Source organism: Anopheles bellator, chromosome 2 (assembly GCF_943735745.2).
Source record: "Anopheles bellator chromosome 2, idAnoBellAS_SP24_06.2, whole genome shotgun sequence".
In the NCBI taxonomy this organism is placed as follows: domain Eukaryota; kingdom Metazoa; phylum Arthropoda; class Insecta; order Diptera; family Culicidae; genus Anopheles; species Anopheles bellator.
The window spans coordinates 79,532,412-79,545,267 of NC_071286.1; positions in this window are offsets into that span (position 1 = coordinate 79,532,412).

The window sequence follows — 12,856 nt, forward strand, 5'->3', positions numbered from 1 at the left end:
TGGCGCTTCTGTGTGGTCATGCGGAAAAATCTAAAACGCTGAAATTGGTCACGCAGGCCACAGTGGGCCGAGCGACGCAGATGGACTTTAGCACGCCGCCCGTCGCGTTAGTGATGAAACGGGAAGCGAGTGTACGGTCTTAAATTACATTAATTGTGGCCAATTAAATCATACAACGGTTGGGGCCGGTTGATGCAGCAGGACGGTTGTGGTCACAATTTGCCTACGGTCATGGATATGGGCAACAAGAACCGTGCCAAAGAGCGACACTGACGCAAGTTTCAAATTCCGTGCCTAAGTCCAACGAACGTGCTAGTTGTTGGGCGTGAACAACTTGTCACTCCTAAATCAATGGGAAATTTAGGGAAAGATTCTCTTTTGCTGTAAAACTCCTCAAACGAACGATGACGATTGATCCACAACTTTGAACGGCACGAAATGAAGTGCAAATTTTTCGCCACCCGGATACCCGAACAAGGATAAAAACATTTGTCCCAATCAGCCCAACTGTCAGCAATCAGCCATCTGCCACGGAATGCCCGAAGCCGTGCGGTTAACGGCAATCCGTTTTTCGGCCACAACACCTACTAGGCCGTGTGGGCACCTCCAATAACGTCGACGTTTTTGTTATTCATCGTTGTTGGTCATTTGATTCATTTTGAAAATTTTATATCTTTATACGCCCGTTGAGCCGAATCAGCTGCCGGCTGCATTGCGGTGGCTGATTGAGATTGATGAAAACCAACCAAACCTCACCGGGATTGCAGCCGCTGACACCGACGTCCCGCGAAACTGTGAAACTCGCCGAAAACACACAAAAAATACTGGTTGCCAACCGAAACCAACGCGAACGCGAACAATCTGAAATCTGAAACAATTCAAATTCCAGCAAGATCGCACGGGCTCGCGGGATTAAATCGAATTAAATTAACAAAAATTAATTATTCATTTCGGGATGCAATTTAAGTTGCTCGGCTTGCCCCGATGATGCCACCGAGCCAGCCTAGTGGGGTGGCCATAAAGCGTGGAAAATCCTTTGGCCACCGGGCGACGAGCTTTCAGCGGCACAGGACGAAGCACGCCCGCGAGGGTCGCAGTGTGAAATCGCGCGGCTGCTGCTGGCCGTTGAGCGTAAATTGCAAAATGTGTACTTTTTGTTAAGCCTTTCCGCTTCCGCCTGCCGGGCCAACACCGCTAGTCGCGCCTCCCGCCCCCGGGACCGGGAAAGGACCCAAAAGTTGTGGGGTGGTCGCCATTTTTGTGTGTGGAATAATATCCTTCCCCACAAACGCCGTGACCGTAATCGCATTGCGGAAATTCGGTGCAATTTGCAGCCAGTTCTGCAGCGGCCGTTAGAGCGGAGCCCTGCGGGTCGTCGGGAGCCAGATTGATGTTACAGAGCCAGCCAGCGCCAGCGCGAGCCTTAATAGATTCGCAGCCTCCCGCCCGGATGGCAGAGATTTTACAAATAATTTATTTTTGATGCTTCGATTTAATTTACTTCGATCGGATTGCTGGAGCCGGATTGTTGCCGAGCAATTTTCCAGAGGCCTGCGGGCGTCTCCACCGGACCGGATCGATGCGCATTTGCCGGCTGGACGCTATTTGCGGTGGTGGATACCGTGTTCGGTGCTGTAATGTAGCCCCGACAGCAAAACCGGATTTGATGCATTTAATGAGGGCATCGAAATGGCTGGGGGTTGGTTTTGGAAACCGATTCGCTTTTATCGACAGTTCTCGTCTACGATAACTCAATTAGATACTTTGTTTTTCACAGTTGATATTTGATGTCGTAATGCAATTAATGGCCACACGTAGCGCGCGAAACGTGATTTTCAGATGGAATGAATTTCAAATCCATTTCCATTTCGCTTTTTGAATCTATTAAATTTTACTTCCAGTGTGGATAGCGAATTTTCAAACACAAACGCAACTTTGTTAAGAGACTTTACCTTTTTCGCACCATAGCAGAAATTTCAAAGACTAATTTAAACTCTATAAAGGTTTTCCGATGGCATTGGTCTAACCATTTTTGTGTTTCTTTTCGTTGTAATTCAAAAATGGCGAAAAAGGATAGAAGATGGCTAGAAAAATATAAGGCAATGTTAAAGCCTTTCAATATGTGCTGAAAAGTTTAATGATATCAAATTCCAAATTATATTCCATCTAAAACTGCATTGATCACACTGGCATTGATTTGAAATTATTCTACCCAAATGAGAAACAAACATGGCTTTGGCTGTTGCCATCGGTGACAAATACGACTGGACGGTAACCATGATCACCATTTGACATTTTGTTTTACGATCACAATTAGAGCTAAAATCATTTTTTCGTTAGGTTGCGATGACCCATAAATTCCAATTCAACTGCATCGCAATAAAATTGTTTTATTAAAATACCTTATTCCCGTCCGTGAAAATCTTGCCGAACTTAAGCGAGGCCGTGCGCCTTCGCTGACTGGTCCACGGAGAAAAAGGAAATCAGCAACCCCGTCTAGCAGTGTTCAGCGATTTCAATGGAGGCCCAAAGGCCGAGTCGAAGGTTGGTTCGATTGTGTTCTTTTAACTTTACCGCTTAACGTCACTGTAATCGAGCAGTTTGGTACACTGCGGTACTGATTTTAGTCTCTAACTTAAGAATTGCTATTTAAATACAGCACAATAACTTCCGTTTCTCGCACTTCACAAAACACTTGTCTTTGCCTCGTTAATGTACGAATATCTGTGCACTGCTACTTTGATTGCCAAACCCGAGCCGTCGGCACTGTCACTGTGGATTGGAAATATGCAGTCCAAGCAACGCAAAACTATGACGCATTCAGGACACTCGCACCTTCGGTCAGTGTTCGGGCGTCCCTTAAACTCGAGGCCACCGTACGTCGGAAGCGTCACCATTGAACTGCGAAAGTGCGATTTATGTCGCGAGCAGCAAACCACAACACACGACGGCAGCCAACCCCGACGACGGGACGATATCGACTACGGAGTCTGGGGTCGGATAACACACAAGCGCAGCGAGTCCTACGCACCGAGAGACTGGCCGCGGACTCCGGGTTGATCTGGAACGTGCCACACGCAACCTCCCAGAGTGGGTGGTGGTTGGTGCGGGTTTGAAATCAACACCACGGAACACTTTATCCAATTTGTCTCTCGCTCTCGTTCTCGTCCCTCCCTATCGCGCTCTGCGTCACACTCTGTGGCCATCTCGCTCGCCGGTGCGCATGTATGCGTAATCGAATCCGGCCCGAGGGCCGCCAGGAAGGACGAGGGGCGCTTCAATTGAATGAAATACGATAAAAATATAAATTCCGCACCCACCCCGCGCCGAGGACGGGCGACACGTGCTTCGGGATTTTTTTCCTTTCTCTGTCTCTCACAGAGGGACCGGGCGGGAGTTTTGGGCGGGAATTTAATCAGAGCATGATATCCTTCGCTTCGCCATTCGCGCGTTGAAGGGACGGAGGGACACCGAGTGGCCAACCGGAAAGGGGATTTTATTCCCCAGTTGCGCTGGTGAATGCTGTGCTCTGTGTCTCTCTCTTTCCGGCAGGATACGCCGGAGGATGTTGACGCCTGCGCGGACTCGCTATGTGCTGCAAATCGCACTGTTTCCCCAGCATCATCCGGACGACCACCACGACGACAACGGCGAGAAGAACGGCAACGTGTAATCAAATGTTTGGCGCAAATTTTTAAATACAATCCCGATTAGGACCACACGACCCCCACCGGTGGTTACAGCTGATCCGTGGTGGTCAGGAAAGCTAGCTTCCAATAGAAGTACTTTGGGAAACCTAAAGGGATTTAATTAAGGTACCTCTGAATTTAACCTATCTAAAAAAATAATAATGCACCCAAGAGACGCCACTTTTGGAATTGAAATTTATTGTTGGACAAATGATGAATTTCCCATTACTATTTATTGCTTGAATAAAAACTATTAAGATTCCAATGAATTAAAAAACTTTAATGTAAAAACTTTCGGCCACAAGCACGCGACACAGATTGCTGCCGATTCAATTAAACTAATTTCATAAATTTCCCGTCCAACCTCCAAAGCAAACCGCAAACTCTGCAAATCAGAGAAAACCGTAGACCATCGGAAAACTCATTTTCCCGCGTGTGCGTGTGGAAAAGCAAATGGTCGCAAATCGATGGCAAGCTCCTCCCATGGAAGGCTTCGCGGGGATTTTCCCCTCCAATACATCGACACACTGGCGAGAGCTTTCCGTCGTCGGACAGACAAAAAAAAATGCAAAACGAGGACGAAAAAAAGAGTCTTCATCTCATTTGCTCCATCGGCCATCGGAACAGTGACATTGGGACGGTGGCTGGCTTGGTGAAGTGTTCTCCGGAAAAATCTAATCACAAAGATTTTCCCCAACTCGGCCGCGTGCGAGAGAGACAGCGTTGGCAGAGCTGGGACGGATCCTCTCTCCTTCCGGGCGGAACGGGAAAACCTTGTAATGAATTGGATCGAGTGTTCCGTTCCTTCCCGAACAGCGCCGCGAACCATTTTTCCGGAACTTGGTTTTCTTCACGTGGCGTGTGGCGGCCGCTTTATGTACGCACAACCGGAGCCACAATACTCGGGCGGCCCGATCTGTGGGTTTCGTTTGGATTCCGACCACTCCGACCATTTATTCCATTTGCGGCGTGCGGCGCTCCGGTGCTGGTGCCTCGGCAATTCGTTTTAAGTGGGTTTTTCGGGTTGCCGGGTGGGGGCCGGGCACAAATTTCCCAATCAAATTGATTGCGTTAAGTAATTTTCCTCACTCGCCGCTCGATGAGAGTGATCCTTTTTTGCATCCAAAAGCTACCGTTTCGATCTTCGTCCGGTTGGCTTTCGGCCTTTTTTTGCCGGGGACGAACGAACGTTTGATCCTGGGGCCATTAGAAAATGAGGTAAAAATTGTTTCATTTCTAGCGAAATGCTAAGCAAACCCGAGGAAAGGAAAAAGTATATTTGTTTGCGAACGTTCCAGAAAACTCATTTTGACAAAATTGCTCCACTGCAAACGCAACAAGCGCGGTTCAGGCGAATGGCGTGAATAATACATTGTTTTCCTCGGGAGTTCCCATCGACCCCAGTGGCGCCGTTTTTCTTTTTCTCGCTGATTTCGTGGCCAACTCGTGCCTGCCGGCTGATGTCGGTTCATTTGATGTCCATCAGGGCACTTGAGACACATTTAAATGTATTTCTGCAAACTAACTACTTATCTGTCGCCGTCAGTCCGCACACTAAATCGACGGGCCGGGGGACAAAGTGTCTCAACTCTGCTGCACTCGGCTCGTAACGGAGCATAAATAGCAAATAAAAATGTCATCTCGGTTCGTGGGATCAATCGGAATGCGTGATGAGCGTATTATTTATAAGTGGCCTTCCGCTGCAGCCAGTGCAGTTTTACAACAAGTCACAGGTAAGACACAGTTTGAATACGAAAGTCAGCACAACAGCAAGTCGGCACAGGAATAAAAACTGCCTCTGCTTCCCTGTTTACACTGGGATGGCGCTCTGGCGCTTCAGGCCGGTTTGGGTCGAACGGTGAAACGACAAGGACCTTACGGGGGGGACCGGTGTGCGGAAATCATATAAATGATCTTTGAGAGATTGCAATCAGATGCAAGCAAACGATAAGTACTTCAGCCAAATGGAATGTTGGCCGTAATGAAAGAAATCACCGGCGGCGAGGCGCTGCCGGGAACCGGGATGACGCAATTGGCTTTTGATTTGAGGCAAGTGTTGTAAATGTCGGCCACAGGCTCCAGGTGCCACTCGAGGAAAGTTTCGCTTCAGTACGCTGAGTTTCCTCCGTTTGCTAGAATTACGTCTAGTTTGTCTGATTTTTCTTGTGTTACTTTTCTCTAAGTAACTCTGCGAGATGGTTTAATTTATAAATCCTTTTAAAATATCACCCGCCATTACCCATGGCGCAGAAAAATACCTAACAATCCCTCCCACAGGACATTAGATAGTTCGTCTTCGCAAACGAAAGTGCATCGAAATAAGTATCATTTCTCACTCGGTTCTCGGTTCGGTCAACCCGCTCTGGAGTTGAACGGGGAGCCCGAAATCCGGGAAACAAACATCCTTTCGGGGCAATCGTCGCAAAAAAACACACACGAAATTCGGCACGGACCGGACGGCCAACGAAAGTCCCGGCCGCCCGGGTTCGGGTTCAGGTTTCCGGAAGAAATCTAATAACAAGAAAACGAACGTAATTTATTAGCCCCGGGGCGGAACCGGAACCCGCGAGTGGTAGGACGAAACCGAAGCGTACATTTTCCATTTAGATAAATTCCAATAATAGAGGTCATTTATCTACTCAAGCTTCTTCCTCGGCCGCTGGTACCGGCGGAGCATCGCCACTTCCGCTTCCGCTGACGAACCGACTGACTGTGTGTGTAGCGATTTTCTCGTCGAGTTCCGAAAGCAGCTTTTTCCTCAACTCCTTCCGTCGATCACGACCGCGCATTCCGGAAAATCCAATCACTTAACCGAAAGTGGGATTTGAAGGTTTCGGCCAAACGGAAACGTAAACATTTTCCATTAAGAAACATCGAACAGAGAAAAATCATTTAATGAACAATAAAATTATAGTTATTTAGAATATTCACAATTCAATCCTACTTGGCAGAACTAGAATCGATCGATCGATTTATCGAACCGATTTATCATCGAATTAATTTTCTCACTTCGCTTCTCATCACGGCGTTCTCACCACGGTGAGGTGAAATGCTGTCTCACTCGTTCCGTCCCGCCCAAATGGTTGGAATAGTGGGCGTGGCGTACCACGTTACTCGAAAGCTCAGGTGGAAAAGCTTTCAAGCAGCAAGTTTAGTTCTACCAGCGACCGATGGATGGCGCACAAAGCAGCACAGCGAAGAGAAATTCAAAAAATCAGTTAAAGAAATGATTTCGAACGTAAACAAAAAATTACTTTATTCAATCAAAAATCAGCTCCAATCCAACTGACGCTTGGATTTTCATACTGACTCATACTCATACTCGGTTTTCCATCAGCTAAAACCACCCTGTGCGGGGCCATATGATTCCGTCGGGCACGGTCGGGCACGCACACATCCACACGGAGGTTGAAACACTATCATTTCGCCCTCTCTGGCCACCCCACATCGGCCGCGCACCAACACCAGCACCGGGCCATTTAACGGCACGACTGGCTAAATTTGCGACACCCGGCCGAAATCTAGACTTTCTGAAAAACTCAACATCGCGAGTTTAGTGCAAATTAAGGATAACATTATTTTAATCTAACACATCGTTCAATAAGTCCCGGGACAAACTATGAAAAACTCTGAAATAAATGAAATAACTATGTTATGTTTCGAATTACATCAAATTTTGTCACATCTTATCTGAAGGTTGGTACTTCTGATCCTTGGTATATCAATGGCATTATTAGTGCCATCTCTACGCTGTCCCGGGACTTATTGAATGATGTGTGATCTTGCTGCATTTTCACCATCTTTAACCAGTGTTTTAGAACCGGCGATTTGGGTTTCAAGGCTCAGCAAGGGCCGCTCGGTGCTGAAGTCGAGCGATTGGCTTTGAAGTGGTGGCCATCCTGGCGCCCATCCTGGGTAGGTTTCCTATGTTTCGGAGGTCAACTTAACGAGCCACTGATTGAACCGCATCTCAGGCTGCACACGCCCGTAGCCTTGTCCCCGTTGCAAGCGGGGGCCAGGTGGTCCCCCAGATCCTTTCTCGCATCCAAGAACATTCCGTCGCCGCCGCCGAGAACGAGAACATTTCCATTCTCGGATGCTGCCAAGCGCTAAGCGTTGGAGCCGCGCGCGTAAAGGCCAGGGAGGCAATCGATGGCAGTGTACGTGAGGCGAGAGAGTCATACGAATACGCGAACCGCGAACCGAAGCGCTTTGGTGTGCGTGACGGAAAACCACGCGCTCGTTGGCCACCGGTGCTGGTGTAGCTCACGACGGACTGAAACATAATAAATTTGCGTATCAATTTATGCTACGAAACTAGTGGAACATTACAATCAGTTTGTCAACTTGTCATCTTCATGATCGCCATTCTAAATACTCACGAATTAATTTATTGTGTCCTGAATCCGATATGTCCATCCCCAGCTTCTCTCTCTCGCGCTCACGCAATCCCGGCCGGAGAGAGGAACCGGTTAAGCGGCACGAACACACCGACATCGCACACGATCCAAGTGCGGGGAGGGTGGGGGGCGCCCCCCGAAGCGGCGCGGGGCCAGAGCCCATGACGCCACCGCGGTCTCTCCGTCAGTTTCGCTTAATCCAGCCGCACCGGCGGACGATCTATCGCGGCGCGCGCGCGGACGTTCCTGTAGCGCCTCAGCCTCAGCAAGTGTGAGTGGCGGCCTGGCCTACGACGCCACCCAAACGCCGTGTGATAAGAGCCCGAGCCCGTATCAGCCGGACGGATTACGCGCGCGTAGTTCTGTGACCTCACTGGCGCGCGACGCGGCCTTTGTTTATCATCAGCCAGAAGGCGATCATTGTGTTGTGCCCCGCGAATGAAAATAACCGAGGAAAGGGACGGCTTCTTTGCGTGGATACACGATCAACCAGCTGGCGTTTTGTTCGGAAGATCGTCGTGTGCGTGTCGCTCTCGATCGTCGATCGTTCGCTCGCTCTCTCTCTCGGTGTAGCGGCCGCTCGCTCTCGCATCCAGCGCTGGCCAGCCATGTGTTGACTTCTTGCGCGGGTTTCGCGATCGCGAACTGCACATTTCTGCCCCAGACGGTCGCGCGTGTTGCGGTGCGTGAATTGTGTTGGTCGCGCTGCAGCAGCGAAAAAACAGAAAAAAGTATACAAAGTAGTTGTTTCTACGGATCGTGTGGGTGCGCTCACGAGAAGCTAGTAAGGCCGTAGTAAAGAATAGGCTAGAGTTGGGCAAAATCAAGATTCTTTGACACGACGGGACCACGGGACTTTCTTGCGATCGCCGCCACACCACCTGCTGCGGCCAGCGACACGTGTAACGGTACAACGGCAGCGGTGGTGCAGAAAGCGGCAAAAACCGGACTTGGCTATCACGCCGCGCGACCACGGTCGGTTTGCGCATCCGGCCGACCCGACGAGGTAAGTCCAACCTCAGGAGACGAGGAGGATGTGGTTCGAAGCGAAAGGTGAATCTTTCGCTCCGGAGTCTGGCGGCCCCAGCATTCTTCCCGATCATATCGGGAATGTTTGCGAGAGGACCAAACGAGTGCGCGAGTGTCAACGCGATCACCACCGACCAAAATCGGTGATCGCAGATTATCTCCGCCGTTTGTATGTGTGGGTCGTGTGGGCCACCGACTCTTCCAACCCATTCGAATCACGCTGAAGGATAAGCCACGAGTGATAGTCGCGCACACGCGCAAAGACTTTGTGACAGTGACGAAGAAGATGATGATCGTGTTGCGTGTCTTTCCGGTGACGACGTGGGTTAAGATTGTTGTTCGTTAGTTTATTTTTAAACCCAACGCACCAAGACACCGAGAGCGGAAGATCCATCTCAGCGTGTTTGTGATTATCTCGCGATTGGCTTTGCGCCGCGCGTGTCCACGCACGCCGTTGTCGCCCGCGGACACAGCCCCAATTGATGTAAATTGTGCAGCACACGGTCTGAAATGTCCTACCGAGCGACCGATCATTTACCTGCTAGCGGCGGCTGCAGTTTCGCGCATTTGTTTACGCGTCCTCGCGAACGCATTGGCCACGCGCCTGCGTGTGTGCGGGTGTGCTTAACGAAAAGTGCAATTAATGTGTTGAAGGTGTTGAAGGCACTTCCCGGATAATGTGGTGCTGTAGTGCGAGCGAGATCGTCTGTTGTTTATGCGCTGGTCGCTCATAAAATTATTGTTCAAACACCACGCGGTTCGCGGGTGCGGGTGCAGTGTGCGGGGGCGTGTCTATTTTCGTGCCTGGCTGGCAGTGGGTCGGTTCAAGTACATCCATTAAGTGCGCTTTTCGTATAAACACCCAACGGAACCGGTGCGCGGTAGCAGCGTGTCTGGCGTGGCGATAAGTGGCGTCGATTTATCCGGTGCAGCCCGCGGGTTGAAGTGGTTCATTAGTTTGTGTTCTGGTGTAGTAAAACTTTACGTTACAAAACGCCTTACAAAACACCCTGAGACACCCTGAGTCACTCATAATTCACCGGCTTGACCTAGCGACATAGTTATGCCGCCATCGTTTTTATCGGCCTTCGGTGGCTTCGGTGGCCCCAAAACGGCACAGCAAAGCCGAGCCTCGAGCCGGATCTTTTCGAATCTCCGATGTTGCAAAATACCATCGTTGTCGTCTTGTCGTCGGGCACTTGACAAAATGGCGTTTATACGACGGTGCTAATGCTGTCCTCGCAGAAGGCACGGACGTTTCGCAAAACAACAACTGTTGGCCAGTTATGGCCAGTACTGACTGCCAAAGGGACAACGCACATACGCTGGGTTGTTCAATAAGTTTTGAGATTCGATAAGAAAAATACAAATCTATGGTGGATGCTGCAACAACTCGAAATGGCCGATTTCTGGGCACGAATTCGTTTCGGAGTCGAAGAACCAGGTACACGCCACTCTTCAGCATCTCGTTTTGATGAAGGATCATGGGGATTGGCCCAGTGAGTCGACGCACAAAATCCTCTTTAGCCAAGATTCGCGTGCACAATGCTTGACTTTTTTCATTGTATAAAAATACTGTTACATATCGATACTAAATGGTTTGTAAAATCGAATGGCAACGAATGAATGGACAGATTGAAATGAAACTTCACATACGGTCATATGAAGAGTGTACCAACATAACAAAAAGAAGTTAGGCCTCTGATATTGAACCGCAAAACTTATTGAACAGCCTGGTGTATGTTGAAACCGTGTCGGTCGAATACGCCAAGGCTTTGTTGTCCAACTTTCCAGCAACCGAGTAATGGCCAATTTGCAGAAGGGTGGACCGTTTCCAGGAACACGTTGGCGATTTTGACACAAGAGACTTATGTGGCATGTCGAGCCTAGTCGCTGGTTGAATTGCCCATTTTCTCTTTCACCACACAGTGACGTGCCGTTCAATGGAATGCAAAATAAAAGAAATTATTTAGTCATCATCAAATCAAATCGGTCTTATCTTAAGTGGCCCACGGCACGAGGCGCACCGTGTGCCATTATCGGTGACACTTCATCTGATTGGCAGATCTTTGGTAGACAAACGCTCCGATCTTCGAAACAGCCGCTGATTTTGTCGCTATCAGTCTTATCATTTGCATTGATGTCACCGGCGTTTCGATGGTTTTGAACGGTACCCGGAAGCTTTCCGTATAGTTTCGTGTTGTACGCGCCACTTTGAAATTCCTTCAACGTTGCAACCGCCGTGGCGTACCCGGTGAAGGAGTTCCAACCGAGTTGATCTTTGCGCTGATTGCATTGCAGGCGCACTTCAGACGGCGACGAGAGTGCAGCTGGAGTATCCGTTGCTATTTATATCCTTATCGCTTATCGGTCGCGTAGGTGACTCTTATCGGGCTAGACGACGGCGGTGACCTGCAACAGGAAGCAGCGTGACAGCGCGCGTTCGACCGATCGAGATGCTGAGTGGCCACAGCGTGTAGTTTCTTCACCGGAGGACTGATATGATAATGAACCTATGAAGGTTATGATCGTCCGTGGAACGACCACGATTAGATTCGAACAGATATTTTCGGCATTGTTTAAAATCAATTAATTTCCATAACCCGTTCGGGGTCCGTGCCACATTTGGCACCTGGAAGCCAAATCTCGTTTCAATTCGCCTTGGCAGTTCCATAAATTTAGCAAACTTTTACCCCCCAAATGCAGCAGCTGCAGGAAAACAGAAACGTTTATCCTCACGCTGGTTGCGATCGTAAATGTGCCGATCGAAGATAAGAAATGTGAAATGTATGCCTTACGAGGGACACCACAACACAAGCGAACCCATGTTTGGCCACGTAAAATCACTCGCGACTTATCGGCGAAGGTCGCCCGGAGGAGCACGGCAGAGTGTGGCCTCGCCGCGGCCTGTGACATCATCTTCACTTTCCGACGTTCCGTGGGCTCATGACGATGGTGGCCACTTTTTAGAATGTGGCCTGAGTGAAAAGATCCCGGCGGGAGGGCAAAGGTTGTGACTTTCAAAAAACCTGCGCCACTCGCCATTAATTATGTATGCATAAATTCATATTCATTTGGTTTTAATTCACATATTATTCACTCGCAACCCAGATGAAGTTGCCACTGGAGAGAAGTCAAAAAATTATCACGCAAACAGTACGGCTCATTAATCTCAATATCCGGGGCCTCTACAATGGGTGGCTAAACTGCGGCTTTGTGCTTCGACCCCGTTTTAACTCTCCGATGCTTGAAATGGGCGCCCAACGTCTTATTCGTTTCCCCGTAGCCGGGTGACATATGATCGCAAGCTGGCTATTTTTAGGTTCCGTCCAAAAGAAGCTAAATTGTGCATTCGGCAACCACCCGTCGCTGGCCGTCTTTGGAATTCCCCCCACCAGCGAGCGACGCTAAACTTGCTCCACTAACCGCCGCGCTGCTATGCTAATTTATGCAGATGGACCCCATCGAGGCTGGAGACCCAGTGATCACACTGCGTGGCGCTTGCTATGGGTGTTTTTTATTGGCGCTTTTGTCTATTTTTCGGAAGACCACATTGTGGACGCGTTTGTTTGCGGCTCGCGATTCCGGTTAGTTTTTGGGGTTTTCGATATGTTTTGCGGTTTGTTTCTTGAGGAACCAATATTTACGACTCCGACTCCGAAAACAGGTTCCGAAGGTCGCGAGATCGCGATGGTGCAGTTTCCTTTGAGGATGTAGATTAGTCTCGGATCCCAGAGG